Source organism: Barbatula barbatula (assembly GCF_947034865.1).
Source record: "Barbatula barbatula genome assembly, chromosome: 25".
Lineage (NCBI taxonomy): Eukaryota > Metazoa > Chordata > Actinopteri > Cypriniformes > Nemacheilidae > Barbatula > Barbatula barbatula.
Window position 1 is genome coordinate 4037690 of NC_136788.1, and position 13661 is coordinate 4051350.

General features: G+C 39.3%; 1 long non-coding RNA gene across 1 annotated transcript; it reads right to left on the reverse strand.

The window, feature by feature from the left end:
* Positions 1–5353: 5353 nt before the first annotated feature.
* Positions 5354–6984, reverse strand: LOC306890938. Its single transcript, XR_013786313.1, has 2 exons — positions 6845–6984; positions 5354–6080 (listed from the first exon to the last, which is right to left on the reverse strand). It is a non-coding gene; the product is annotated as an uncharacterized lncRNA (long non-coding RNA).
* Positions 6985–13661: the final 6677 nt, after the last annotated feature.

The window sequence follows — 13661 nt, forward strand, 5'->3', positions numbered from 1 at the left end:
GAATGTAAATTTTGCTGGACCATCATAATCAGAGACCCGAAATATCCGCTTGATAAATGAACCTTGTGTTTGTTTATATCCTGGACCAATCGTAATAAGAGGCCCTAACTATTATTACTTTATAAATGAACCATGAGTTTATGTCAAATATAAAACACACAGTCAAAGGTTTAAGCATGTTGTGTCTTGGTTCACAAAGAAGCAAATAAACTTTTGTGATTGATAGCTGTCAGAACCAATGGAAACACTCGTAGAACAAGTTGGCTTCAGTACCAATGAAAACGCTCATCACACCAAGACTTTTTTGTTAAGTAATACAATTATAAAGTCGTAAATTATAAAACGATTAAATAATTCAACGTATCATGCAAAAAACATTCTGTTTTAGGAGTTACACCACTAGTTTTGGCAAATGTTTTTAACTTAACATTAACGTTAATTCGCTGGCTTTCTTTTTTCACCTTCCATAAAACCTTTTTTCACCAAAGATCTCACGGGCAATCTTGTCAAGGTAAGTGATATTGCTGTGTACATACTAACCTATTTTAACTATATCTTAAGCATATGTATGTTGCCTGTTAACGTTTTTAACATTAACCTTCAGTATATAACGTTTGTCTTATCTGTAATTTAAGTTAATCTTTTAAAATCAATCTAATGGTTTGTACTGCAAATGAATGTGAAGGTGTAATCACTCATAAGCGGCTGGATATTTGTAAAATGACAAACGTAACTATTTATAACATTAATATGTTTTGTGCTTAGTTATGTGCTTACTTTAGGCATGAAGGCTGTGTTGTTCATAGATATTATTCCCTCATAGATGTCAAAATAATATAATCTATAATGGGATAACTGTAAGTAGAGTCGGCGTCAGAGCAGATCTACTGGAGGGGCATTGGATCATCGGCAGGGGGCACTGTCGTTTGATAAATATTTTTTGACGCATTGGCAGCATCATAGTACCATGGAAATCCAGACCTAAATCTGAAAGATCTATATAGAATGACAATGAACGATTTAGACTTGGGTTTTTATCTAAAAGAGGAACAGAAAACCGCGCTGAATTTGCTGTTTTGCCGACCGGCTACGGCAAGAGTCAGTTAGCTCCAATGATCTATATAGAATGACATTCTACCCTAGAATGTTAGCTCCAATGATGTATCTATATAGAATGTCATTATATATATATTTTTTTTCGTGTCTTGATTCCTAATACACAACAGATGACGATTGTTAGGTTAAACTTTCAGAATACGATTCCATATAAGGTTAGTATAGCCTAGTTCAGCACTTTGCGAATGGAAAGCGACTCAAGTAGCACCTATTCTTGCATTCTACGAGTTCAGTAGCCTACATTTTTGGGGAAAATGTACATTTGAAGAAACGCACGAGGAATTGCGGCTAACGTTCAGAACCTTGCACGTAGAGAGCACTTTTAAGAGCTAAGATAGGCTACATCGTTATCGGGAACAGATACAGGACAGAACTGTCAGAACCCGGCCTAGAACTCGGGTCTCTGGTGTGATCTCTAGGCGGTAATACCACTGAGCCACCAGCAAACAGGCGTAGGATCCAATAGAAACACAGGAACTGAGGTCTCAAGTAAGAAGGTTTAATAAATAAAAGATGACAAATCCAACAAAGGTTCTTCTCCAAATGAGGTATTAAAAGGAAATCAAAACCTCCACGAGGGAAGAAAAAAAACTAGAGACAGATGCAAAGAACTTCTCTAAATCACTTAAACAATTCTTAGACTCAGGGCACCAGGCAGACATCTCATACAAAGACCAAGTAACAAAGTATAACAAAGACAGAACTTAAATACACAGGGGGAAACAAGGTGCAGGTGAAGATGATTACACAAACGAGAGACAACAGGTGAGTGACATGACCTCTAGTGGCAGAACTAAGGAAACAGCAGTCCCAAATGCTGACAAGAACAGGACAGAAAATAATAATATAAATATAATATAGGCTAAATAATAAACATAAAATAGGCATACAATAAATAGCTATATATTTTTTATACTTAAATAATTAACAAATTACGACGACAAAAATAAAACACTGAATCAGTTAAAAAGAATTTTCCCATCAGACAAAGTTTTTTCGTATAGATGTTTCTGAAAACTTAAGGCTTTTTTTCTTCATAAAACGAGTTGGACATCATCACACAAATGTCTGCGTGTGGACCAGTTGAATCAGAAGACTAAAATTCGCCTGTAGAGAATAAGGATGTCACAACAATAATGAGCTACTCACACAGATATAAGGTTTAACTGATTTTTTAGTTTTTGATTTGCAAACATTCATCAACAATTCACCTGTTTAGTAGGCCTTATGAAACCCAGGGCTGGCTTCAATAAGTGAATTGAACAGACGAGTTACCCTCAGAAGAGTTGCAGGCGACGAGTGTTGCTACTGAACCATCTAAGTACTGTGTCCTTCCATTCGCTTGTGCATTTGCGTGTCAAGTCTTTCTCGAATGCAAGCTGCACTAACCTGGCCTTTCTCTCGTGTATTATTGTGCGTCTGTGCTCCAACTTGAAAAACTGTTCTTCAACTTGAAATGGATTTTCCGCTTGCTCTGCAAATCAAATGTAACAAGTTTTCACAGCGACCAATAAGCATTCACCACGACAAAGCCTAGTAACGTGGCATTTATTTTATTTAAGTTACAGTTTGAACATTTAATATTAAAATAATAACTAATAGGGATTTTTTTTTGGGGCCACGCCATGGCCTGTAGGAGGGGAATCAATGACAGCTGGGGGGGCACGGCCTTGGTACCTGATGCATCTCGCCAGATAAGCATCCCTCCTCCACCCCAGCTCCTCTCATTTTTCTCTTAGTCCCGCAGGACCCTCGGGTGGGTGTGTTCTGAGCTCGAGCCGGTTCTGAGCCCAGCGCACTTGCCCTGACAAGGGTAGAGTGCTCCAGGTTCAGATAGATCCGGCGGGCTCGGCCCACTCCCTGCACAACACGCCAGATACGCATAAACTTCATGGCCATGCATTACCAATCTATCCTTACAAGGAGCTGTTTATCTGCGAGGGCGAATTCACAGCAAATGGAGGATTTTTGCAGCAAATGAGCAGCGTGCAGCAGCAATGCACAACGCTGAGAAAGATATAAATAGCATTATTTTGTTGAGCGAAATAAAAGAGCTGAACAATAATCAAATATAATCTACTGAAGCTATTATACAAAAACCTTCATTACACCAGACTGAATACAAACTGAATAAACAGCAATAACATCAGACAACACAAACAACAGTTCAGGAGATCTCTGAAGGATTACAGTTATTATTATTATTGTTATTGTTGCTGTTGTTGTTTAGTGTCTTTGTCCATTCAATAGTTATAGTGCACTAGACTGTAGCAGAAGAATCCTGCCCACTTCTTTGCATTGTGATCACGTGCTTCAGTGTCTGAGAGTGTTTATAGTGCTGTGAGTTTAACACTTCATGACTGACAACACAACACAATCTTCATCATCACACAAACCAACAAGAACAACAATGACGTTCAGCATCATCTTCATCTGGACACTCACAGTGTTTGCTCAAGGTTTGTGTTGTAACATTTTCATCATTATTATTCATTCATTGAAGAGTGAAATCTTCATTTGTTTCAGTGTTTCTTATATTTCGTGTTTGTTGTTTCTTTCAGAGTGTAGAGGACAGTACACTGTTACTCAGACTCCATCAATAACAGCAGTTCAACCAGGACAACATGTTCAAATAAACTGTAAAGTCAGCAGTGCAGTGCATGTTAATAACTTACACTGGTACTTACAGAAACCTGGAGAAGCTCCTAAACTCCTCATATATTATACATCAACCCTCCAGTCTGGAGTATCATCTAGATTCAGTGGCAGTGGATCAAACACAGATTTCACTCTGAGCATCAGTGGAGTTCAGACTGAAGATGCAGGAGATTATTACTGTCAGAGTGTTAACAGTGGTCCAGTGTTGACACAGTGATAAAGAGTCGTACAAAAACCTCCGTCAGTCAGACTGAACAGTGACTGCACTGATACACCTCACACATACTGCAGCTGCTGAGGGAGGAGAGTTCCTTTAAATAACAATTGTATTTTGTTTTACATTGTTTTTTAAAACATTTCAGCAGTTGTTTATTTATTTACTTTTTATAAATGTTAATTTTTTTATTGGTTTGGTGAAATTTGTACAAGCAAGTGGTACATTTACAAAACACTACACAACAGATGATAAAAAATACACTTTTCTGCATGTTTACAAACAGTAACAGACTTACATGATGTTATAAATATCAAACTTTTGATTTGCATCTCTTGTTATTCTCTTTAATATAATTTTATTCAACTGATCTTAATGTTGAATCAATGAATCATTTATTATGTCCATAGATTTTTAACTGTCTGATTGTTATCTGATCATTTGTAAGTTACAGTTGTATGATCACCATCAACATGATCATGTCTCCCTTCTTCAAGACATGGATGAAGCTTGCAGTGATATAACCGCAGAGCAATACCAAGCCTGGATTCTTCATGCCAGAAGGTTTTTCCCACGGAGCCTGAACAATAAGGACATTCCCTGAGATTTTGATGAAACTTTATGGCTAAATGTTGTAGAACGGCTTGATGTTAATGAATATTTAGTGGATTCCAGATCTCCATTAACAGTTTTTCCCTTTTTTTCACAATGCACCCACAGTATTGTTGTACAGACTGTAAAATAAACTATTAAATATTTTCTGCTTTCATATGTAAACAACTCGTGTTCTGTGATCCATGTTGTTCATGTTGTAGCCTATATTCTGTATTTTATGGGCTTTGTCAGTTTGTTTTGGCTGAAGTGTAACATTCATTGTGTTTGCTGTGTTTACAGTTTTACATTCATTCAGCACTGAAGGTGATTTGAAACCTGTACCTTGTATTGTTTGCTGCTGAATGAACGACTGTTACAGTAAAAGTATTTCACGAGTTCACCGATGCAGATAATAAAGGTTAGCAGAAGTATGAAAGGTTTGTGTGTTTGGCGTGCTGTCCGGGGAGCGGCACCGAGCTCGCCGGTTCCTTCTGAACCCAGAACACTCTTCTGTGTTTTCATGGTTCACTGAGTGATGTTTATTTATTGTATTAAAAACACAAAATGAGTCAAAGTCAAAGATTCATTATGATTTTATTTGTTGAATTTGAAGAAAACACAATCAGCAGTGAATGAATAAAGCACACATGCACTGGTGTGAGATGCTGTTTGTGAAAAGCAGAGCAGATGTCAGATGATAGAGAGACAATGAATGTAGAAACACATGTGAGACACGAGTGAGACTCAGATGAGAACAGAAGTCAGAGAGAGAGAGAGAGAGAGAGAGAGAGAGAGAGAGAGAGAGAGAGAGAGAGAGAGAGAGAGAGAGACTCAGATGAGAACAGGAGAGAGAGAGAGAGAGAGAGAGAGAGAGAGAGAGAGACTCAGATGAGAACAGGAGAGAGAGAGAGAGAGAGAGAGAGAGAGAGAGAGAGAGAGAGAGAGAGAGAGAGAGACTCAGATGAGAACAGGAGAGAGAGAGAGAGAGAGAGAGAGAGAGAGAGAGAGAGAGAGAGAGACTCAGAGAGAGACTCAGAGAGAGAGAGACTCAGAGAGTCAGAGAGAGAGAGAGAGAGAGAGAGAGAGAGAGAGAGAGACTCAGAGAGAGACTCAGAGAGAGAGAGACTCAGAGAGTCAGAGAGAGAGAGAGAGAGAGAGAGAGAGAGAGAGAGAGTCTAGTATGAACACTGATCTTGTCTCTTGAGTTCTCTAGTGACTGTTTGACTGTTATCTTTGTGTTTGGCCTCACAGCTCACTGAGACCCCTGAGCTCCACTCCTGCTCAGAGAGAGTCAGACTGCTGCTCCAGCTGTACAGACCGTTCTTCTCCAGGAGCCCAACACTGCTGTCCTGAGATCTGCTGCTCCCGTCCACCTTCCACATCACACTCCAGTCTGAGGGGAAACCCTTGTTGAGCAAACACATCAGTGTTGCTGTTTTCTTTGTGGAAATCTCTTCACTGGAGGGCGGCAGGACGCTCACTGTAGGACGAGTGAAGCCTGACAAACACACAATAGTCACAAAGTCACAAACAACTTCACTCTCTACATGATAAACATAAAGGATCAGAATGATAAATAAGTTCACGATAAAGTCTTCTGTAAATTTGATCTTTCGTTCATGTTGATCTGAATGTTTATACAGAATTGACCATTAATTTAACCACTATTACAATCAAATTGAATCTGATGTTAAATCACATATACTAAACATAACATACCTAAAAAAATCATAACTACAAATAATTGGTTATCAAATGTATAACTTACTATGTATCAAATATAATATATAAACACCCAGTGCAAGTTTTATACACTTTATTGCAGAATAAACAAATTTTTTGGTATTAATAATTTTTTGGTCAATATAAATAATAACAGAATGTTCGTATCCAAACAAGTCTCATCCCCCAATAATGCTATAGTAGAAAAAATAATTACTATTGGAGTCAATAGGGATGAAATCGGTTTGGTTACTGACATTCTTCCGAATACATTCATTTGTGTTTAGCAGAACAAATACATTTCTACAGGTTTGGAACAATCTGAGAGTAAATGATCAGAGAAGTTTCAATTTTGGGTCAACAGTCCTTTTATATCAAGCGTTTATCTTTCAAATGTTGAACGTTTACTAGTACACAAAGTTTTTTATTAAACACATGAATATATAAAAACGGTCATTTCATTTTATATTCAATAGTTGATCTTTATATTTAAATGCAAAAATCTGTTTATTAATATTATTATAGAATGTTTTTACTTACTGCCAACATCCAGTCTGGTGCCGCTGCCGAAAGTCCACCACAGTGATACAAACTAATAGAGCGACTGTACAAAAACCTCTGAACGCTTCAGTAACTATAAACACATCACAAACACATCTTTACACTTTATCACACATTCACACATCATACACATTACATTTCATTTCACTTTGTTTATTTATACATTTTTGGGTAAACAATTATAACAACTATTATACAAACTCATTTCCAAGTTTCACTGATCTTTAACCCTTAAAATTTACTCATATTCTCAAACCTGAAAGTGTGAACAATTTATTAATATTCAAAGATTAAAACATCCAAAGAATTACAAAGCAACTTGTCAGTGTTTCATAAAGCTGCTGTCCTGTGTATCTCCATATTCTGTTTTTATTATTTTACACAAACATTATACACAAAATAATGAATAACTATTCACCATTACAAATCATAACACACTTGTTCAATATCACTACACAGAATCTAAGAAAACAAAATACAACCAACTTCAAGAAATGAAATTTAAATGATAAAACAGTGTTTGTGTGTGTTGATGTAAATGATGTAAATGTAGAGATTGAGTTTGCATTGTGATCACATGCTTCAGTGTCTGAGAGTGTTTATAGTGCTGTGAGTTTAACACTTCATGACTGACAACACAACACAATCTTTATCATCACACAAACCAACAAGAACAACAATGACGTTCAGCATCATCTTCATCTGGACACTCACAGTGTTTATTACAGGTGAGACATGAAGACTTAATCTGACTTGTTTTTATTTCTGTGCTTGTTTTAGTATATGATGTTAATACAGTTTAATACACAAATTGTTTATATTTTGTGTTTTCAGAATCTAGAGGAATTACTCTGACTCAACCGAGAGTGAAAAGTGTTCAACAGGGACAAACAGCTACAATAGAGTGTCATATAGATGTAGGAATATATAGCGATGACTTAGCCTGGTATCATCAGAAACCTGGAGAAGCTCCTAAACTCCTCATATATGACATCAAAAGCCTCTATTCTGGAGTATCATCTAGATTCAGTGGCAGTGGAACAGCAAGTACTGGAAAAGATTTCACTCTGAGCATCAGTGGAGTTCAGACTGAAGATGCAGGAGATTATTACTGTCAGAGTTATCACTATCCAGGTAGCACTCGAGTGTTGACACAGTGATAAAGTGTCGTACAAAAACCTCCGTCAGTCAGACTGAACAGTGACTGCACTGATACACCTCACACATACTGCAGCTGCTCATACAACACAAACACACACAACACTGATCTCTAATAACACAGTACTGATATATATAGTTATGAAGATAAATCAAAAATGACTTTAACATCCATACTGACTGCTGAAGGATCAGATTATTTTGACATGGTGATAGTTTGTTTTATTTGCGTCAAATTACCCTTAATAATAATGAACATATTATCATCAACACATACAGTCACCTCTATATTCAATGTTTTTCTCTGTGTGTGTGTTTTCTTGTAATCCAGGTTTTAGACGACATATCTAATGATCTTTATGATATAAACATTATGATCAGATGCACCAACAGCCGCTGTTCATCATCACCACATTTGTCCAGAGAGTTCAGAGTTCACAACAGTCAATTCATGGTTTATGTCAATCATAAATGTTACACCCACAACTTTATAACATAAGAATAAATATTTGGTCTATTTGGTTTACATTATCAATATCGGCTGAGAAGTGCATGTACAGCACACAGTGTCATTTTATACATAATATTCATGTGTGAACTTTCAAATCAAACCAATCAAACATTGACACTGAGAGTGTTGAGCTGAAAATCACATTTGCATTGACAGGATGAAGAGACTCTGATGTTCTCAGAATAGATCGGCTCTGTCTCCAGAGATCATGCTCACAACACAACACCTGCATTTCACATTTACTCATACATGAACCTAGTATTTGACTCTACAAACATACACCCCTCTCTTCCCAGCATGCTTTGCTGAGGGTCAGGATGCTACTGAGGCTGTGTTCGCTGCCTTGTCGCTACCCGATCCGTCCAGGAAACATGGTTTCTACTGCGCATGTTCGAAACTGATGCAACTTCCGGTCTAAGCTATTTACGTCAGTTTAAAAAAAGCTTTTTGACACAATTCGTTCCGTACCGGAAATAGTTTTTTAATAAACTCTTTAATGAACATTAAACTTAACATCAAAAGACATTAACCACATTACAATTTGTAATGGTTTGGAGAAACGTACGAGGGAAACACTAAGGATCCTGTTAAGAGCCGAAAGTATTTGTTTCTATTATTTTTTATGCTGCTTTTTGATTTTATTGTTTAATACCAATTTAAATACAATATGACAAAATGATGAGGAGTGAGACATTTATTTCTATATATGCACATTTTTGAATCTATAGAAAACCAGAAAGATAATAGTGTTTTATTAGTGATTCTCTTAAATACTTTTTTGGCAAAATGTGATCTCATAAGAATGTGTATGTATCTGTACGTAAAGTCTATATATAGGAAACGTAATCATTTTTACGCATGGATGGATAGGGATGCTAACACTATCGCCGAATAAGTTCTTTCTTAAACGTAAGAGTGTTTACGCTTGTACAAGTTAAAAGATGTAGATATATTTACGAACCCACAAACTCATTCATAACCTCAAACGGCCAACGATTTATTTTGTGTATCGTATCACATAACTCCTTTATTAGAGCAGCACAGTGGTAAATATATCAGCGTTTAGTGATATTTCTTATTCGAGATTCACAATCTTGTTGGGCGTGTAACTTTTGCCAGGCAACACTCTGACATAGTGGAAAGCAGCGGGTCTTGTAGCCTGGACCAATCATAATCAGAGACCCGAAATACCCACTTGATAAATGAACCATGTGTTTGTTTATATCCTGGACCAATCGTAATAAGAGGCGCTAACTATTATTACTTTATAAATGAACCATGAGTTTATGTCAAATATAAAACACACAGTCAAAGGTTTAAGCATGTTGTGCACTTGACTTAAGACCACCCTCCGTTGCCTCTTCTTCTTCAGCCGAGCCACCCGCCTGGTGGCCGGCTGAAGGAACGACGAGAAGGGAACAGGCGGCTCGGGATTGGAGGCCTCGGACGAGGACCCCCAGGACTCCCGTCTTCCCCGCTTGCCACCAAGGCTGACTGCGGGTGGGGAGACTGTAGGTGGTGGTGCGGTGGACGAGGTGGAGGTTGCAGAGGGTGAGGAGAGGCCCACAACCCCGATATGCAAGGTACGGCCCTCGGGGATGGCGGCCAGCGGGGGGGAAAAACTGGGCTGGACTGGGAAACTGGGCTCCGGCCGATTCATGGCATACCTTATCAGGTCAGTGAAGCCCAGCGGTCTCAGCATCTTAATCTCCCACCGCGCTAGTGGTTGGTTGAGGCCGCCATTGAACAGGACCATCTGTTCCTGCTCACTGTGGACCATCTCCCCTGCCACCTCAAAAAAGCGGTCCGCAAACTCCAAAACGTCGGAGTGACCCTGGCGTAAACAGAAGATGCGATGAGCCTGGGTCGCTCGCCTTGCCTCCATCTTGCCTGCTTGGTTCAGTAATGGCTCGTTCGTTCTGTCGTGAACGTGGAGGATGGACGTAGTGGAAGAACCCAAGTGCAGGCAGACACGGGGATGAAGGGGTTAACACAAGACTTATAATGTGACTAATAATAACACAAAAACCAAAACAACCAAAACACTGACAACACTAAAATCCAAAACTGAAAACAAAGACTTCCCACAAGGGGGGCAATAAGAAACAACTAGGAATAACAACTAAGAACTATACTAACAGGGTGCATGGCAGGGAGCATGGCAGGGAGCATGGCAGGGAGCATGGCAGGGAGCATGGCAGGGAGCATGGCAGGGAGCATGGCAGGGAGCATGGCAGGGAGCATGGCAGGGAGCATGGCAGGGAGCATGGCAGGGAGCATGGCAGGGAGCATGGCAGGGAGCATGGCAGGGAGCATGGCAGGGAGCATGGCAGGGAGCATGGCAGGGAGCATGGCAGGGAGCATGGCAGGGAGCATGGCAGGGAGCATGGCAGGGAGCATGGCAGGGAGCATGGCAGGGAGCATGGCAGGGAGCATGGCAGGGAGCATGGCAGGGAGCATGGCAGGGAGCATGGCAGGGAGCATGGCAGGGAGCATGGCAGGGAGCATGGCAGGGAGCATGGCAGGGAGCATGTACAACGAACGAGCCCAAGACAATAGACATGAGGGCATCTTATAGGAAAACTAACAAAGGAGATAACAATGGGCAGGTGTGGGTAATGAAACACTCATGGAAGGTTAACGAGACAAAAGGGTAGGAAACACAGACGAGACACGAGAAAGCACATGGCAAGTCAGAATCAAAACAAAGCCATGTCTTTCTCACACAAAACCTAAGGCTATGCCATGACTCCGCTGCAAGACCAAGAATAAACATGACATGATAGCGGAATCATGACAAATGGTTTGTACTGCAAATGAATGTGAAGGTGTAATTACTCTTACGAGTTAGTAACGTTACTGTTTTACATTATATAAATATGCGGCTGGATATTTGTAAAATGACAAACGTACATTTTATAACATTAATTTGAATTGTGCTTAGTTATGTGTTAACTTTAAGCATGAAGGCTGTGTTGTTCATATATAGGCTATTATTCCGTCATAGATGTCAAAATAATGTAATCTATGATGGGATAACTGTAAGTATCTTTGAGTGGTGCTAGGACTTTTGACATATTCACATACAATACCAGAATACTATTTGTTGTGTCTAATTGTTTAAAACAACATCAAAATAGCTGATTGTGACATTCAGAAGTTATATTTGTTGACAAACTGTATTGTACATTTTGTAGAAATGAGTTTTTATCATTTTACAGGATGGCAGGGTAAGACATGCAAGCACTGTGGACGGAAACAGGCCATGAAAGAGGACAAAAGTAAAGTTAATGCGAAATGGGTGTCCAAGATGAAGACATGATGTAATTCATGCAAACTAATAAATTCAGCTCACATTCTGTTAAGTTAGCATCTGTTAAATAAATTACCAAAGTCAAAACTGTAGTTTTAATACTAAATACTTGTTTAAGGATGATCAAATATATGGTTAGTGTATGTATGATTCCTTCTACTGAAGTGTATGACCAGATTACATATTTCTACCCTGGTTTCCATTGATGGTGCGATTAAGTCCAGCCCAAGACTCACTAGTGCCACAGAGCCACATTGTTACACTATCTGGTGCTATCAACATACGGATGATTTACCCATTTTTGAATCTGATTATTAAGCTTGGATACCAGGACAGACTTTAAAACAGAACATATCACACAATTTTTTTATATTTTTAATCTGAAAGTCCATGTAGTAGCGCTTAAAGACTATGCCATATTAATGGTATGTATTCAGCTGTTTACTGGTGTGTCTTTTTCATTTAACTGCAGACACACAAGTTGCATGGTGTTGGCAAATATCCCTTTCTCCTGATGGGAAAAAGGAACGCATCTGGGTCTTTTACAATGGGTGTCATTACAGCACATTCCTTTTCGACAGGAGCAGAATACCCCTGACACTTTGAAAAATATTTTTTCAAGTCTTCTGAAAGGTATTATTAGAGCTGCTTTGTTGTCTCTATCCTAAATAGACAAACAATCTTACTGTCACGGAACAGGTAGTGAAGAACCCAAGCGCAGGCAGCAATACGGGGTAACAGATTTTAATAAATAATAAAGTAAACAAAAACCCACGAGGGGGTAAAATACAGGGGACAACAAAGACAGTGACAACTGGACGAGAAACTCACAGCGGGTAACCAACAGGCCGCTAACGCTGGGACACAGCGTAGGGACAACAGAGCATACAGTTACCACAAAGTATGACAACAAACGAGCACAGGACAGAGAATACAAGGGATTTAAATAGGGAGACGAACAAAGGATATAACGATGGGCAGGTGTGGGTAATGAGACACAGGAGGAAAGCTATACTAGAAACGAGAGGGGCGGGGCCAAATGACGAGACAGGAGAGAACGCATATTATGTCCTGATTGACAATAATATGTTTCTCTCCACATAAAACACGTGGGTCCGTCATGATTCTGCCTCTAGACCAGAAAACCAAGACAAGAGAAGGCAGAATCATGACACTTACCTGATGCATCTTGCCAGATAAGCAACCCTCCTCCACCCGAGCTCCTCTCATTTTTCTCTTAGTCCCGCAGGACCCTTGGGGGTGTTCTGGGCTCGAGCCGGTTCCGAGCCCAGCGCACTTGCCCTGACCAGGGTAGAGTGCTCCGGGTTCAGATAGATCCGGCGGGCTCGGAGCCCACTCCCTGCACAACACGCCAAATATGCATAACCTTCATGGCCATGCATTACCAATCTATCCTTACAAGGAGCTGTTTATCTGCGAGGGCGAATTCGTGAAACAGCAAATGAAGGATTTTTGCAGCAAATGAGCAGCGCACAGCATCAATGCACAACGCTGAGAAAGATATACATAGCATTATTTTGTTGAGCGAAATAAAAGTATATGCTGAACAATAATCAAATATAATCTACTGAAGCTATTGTACAAAGACCTTCATTACACCAGACTGAATACAAACTAAAACAGAATATACAGCAATAACATCAGACAACACAAACAACAGTTCAGGAGATCTCGGAAGGATTACAGTTATTATTATTATTGTTTTATTATTATTGTTGTTGTTTAGTGTCTTTGTCCATTCAATAGTTATAGTGCACTAGACTGTAGCAGAAGAATCCTGCCCACTTCTTTGC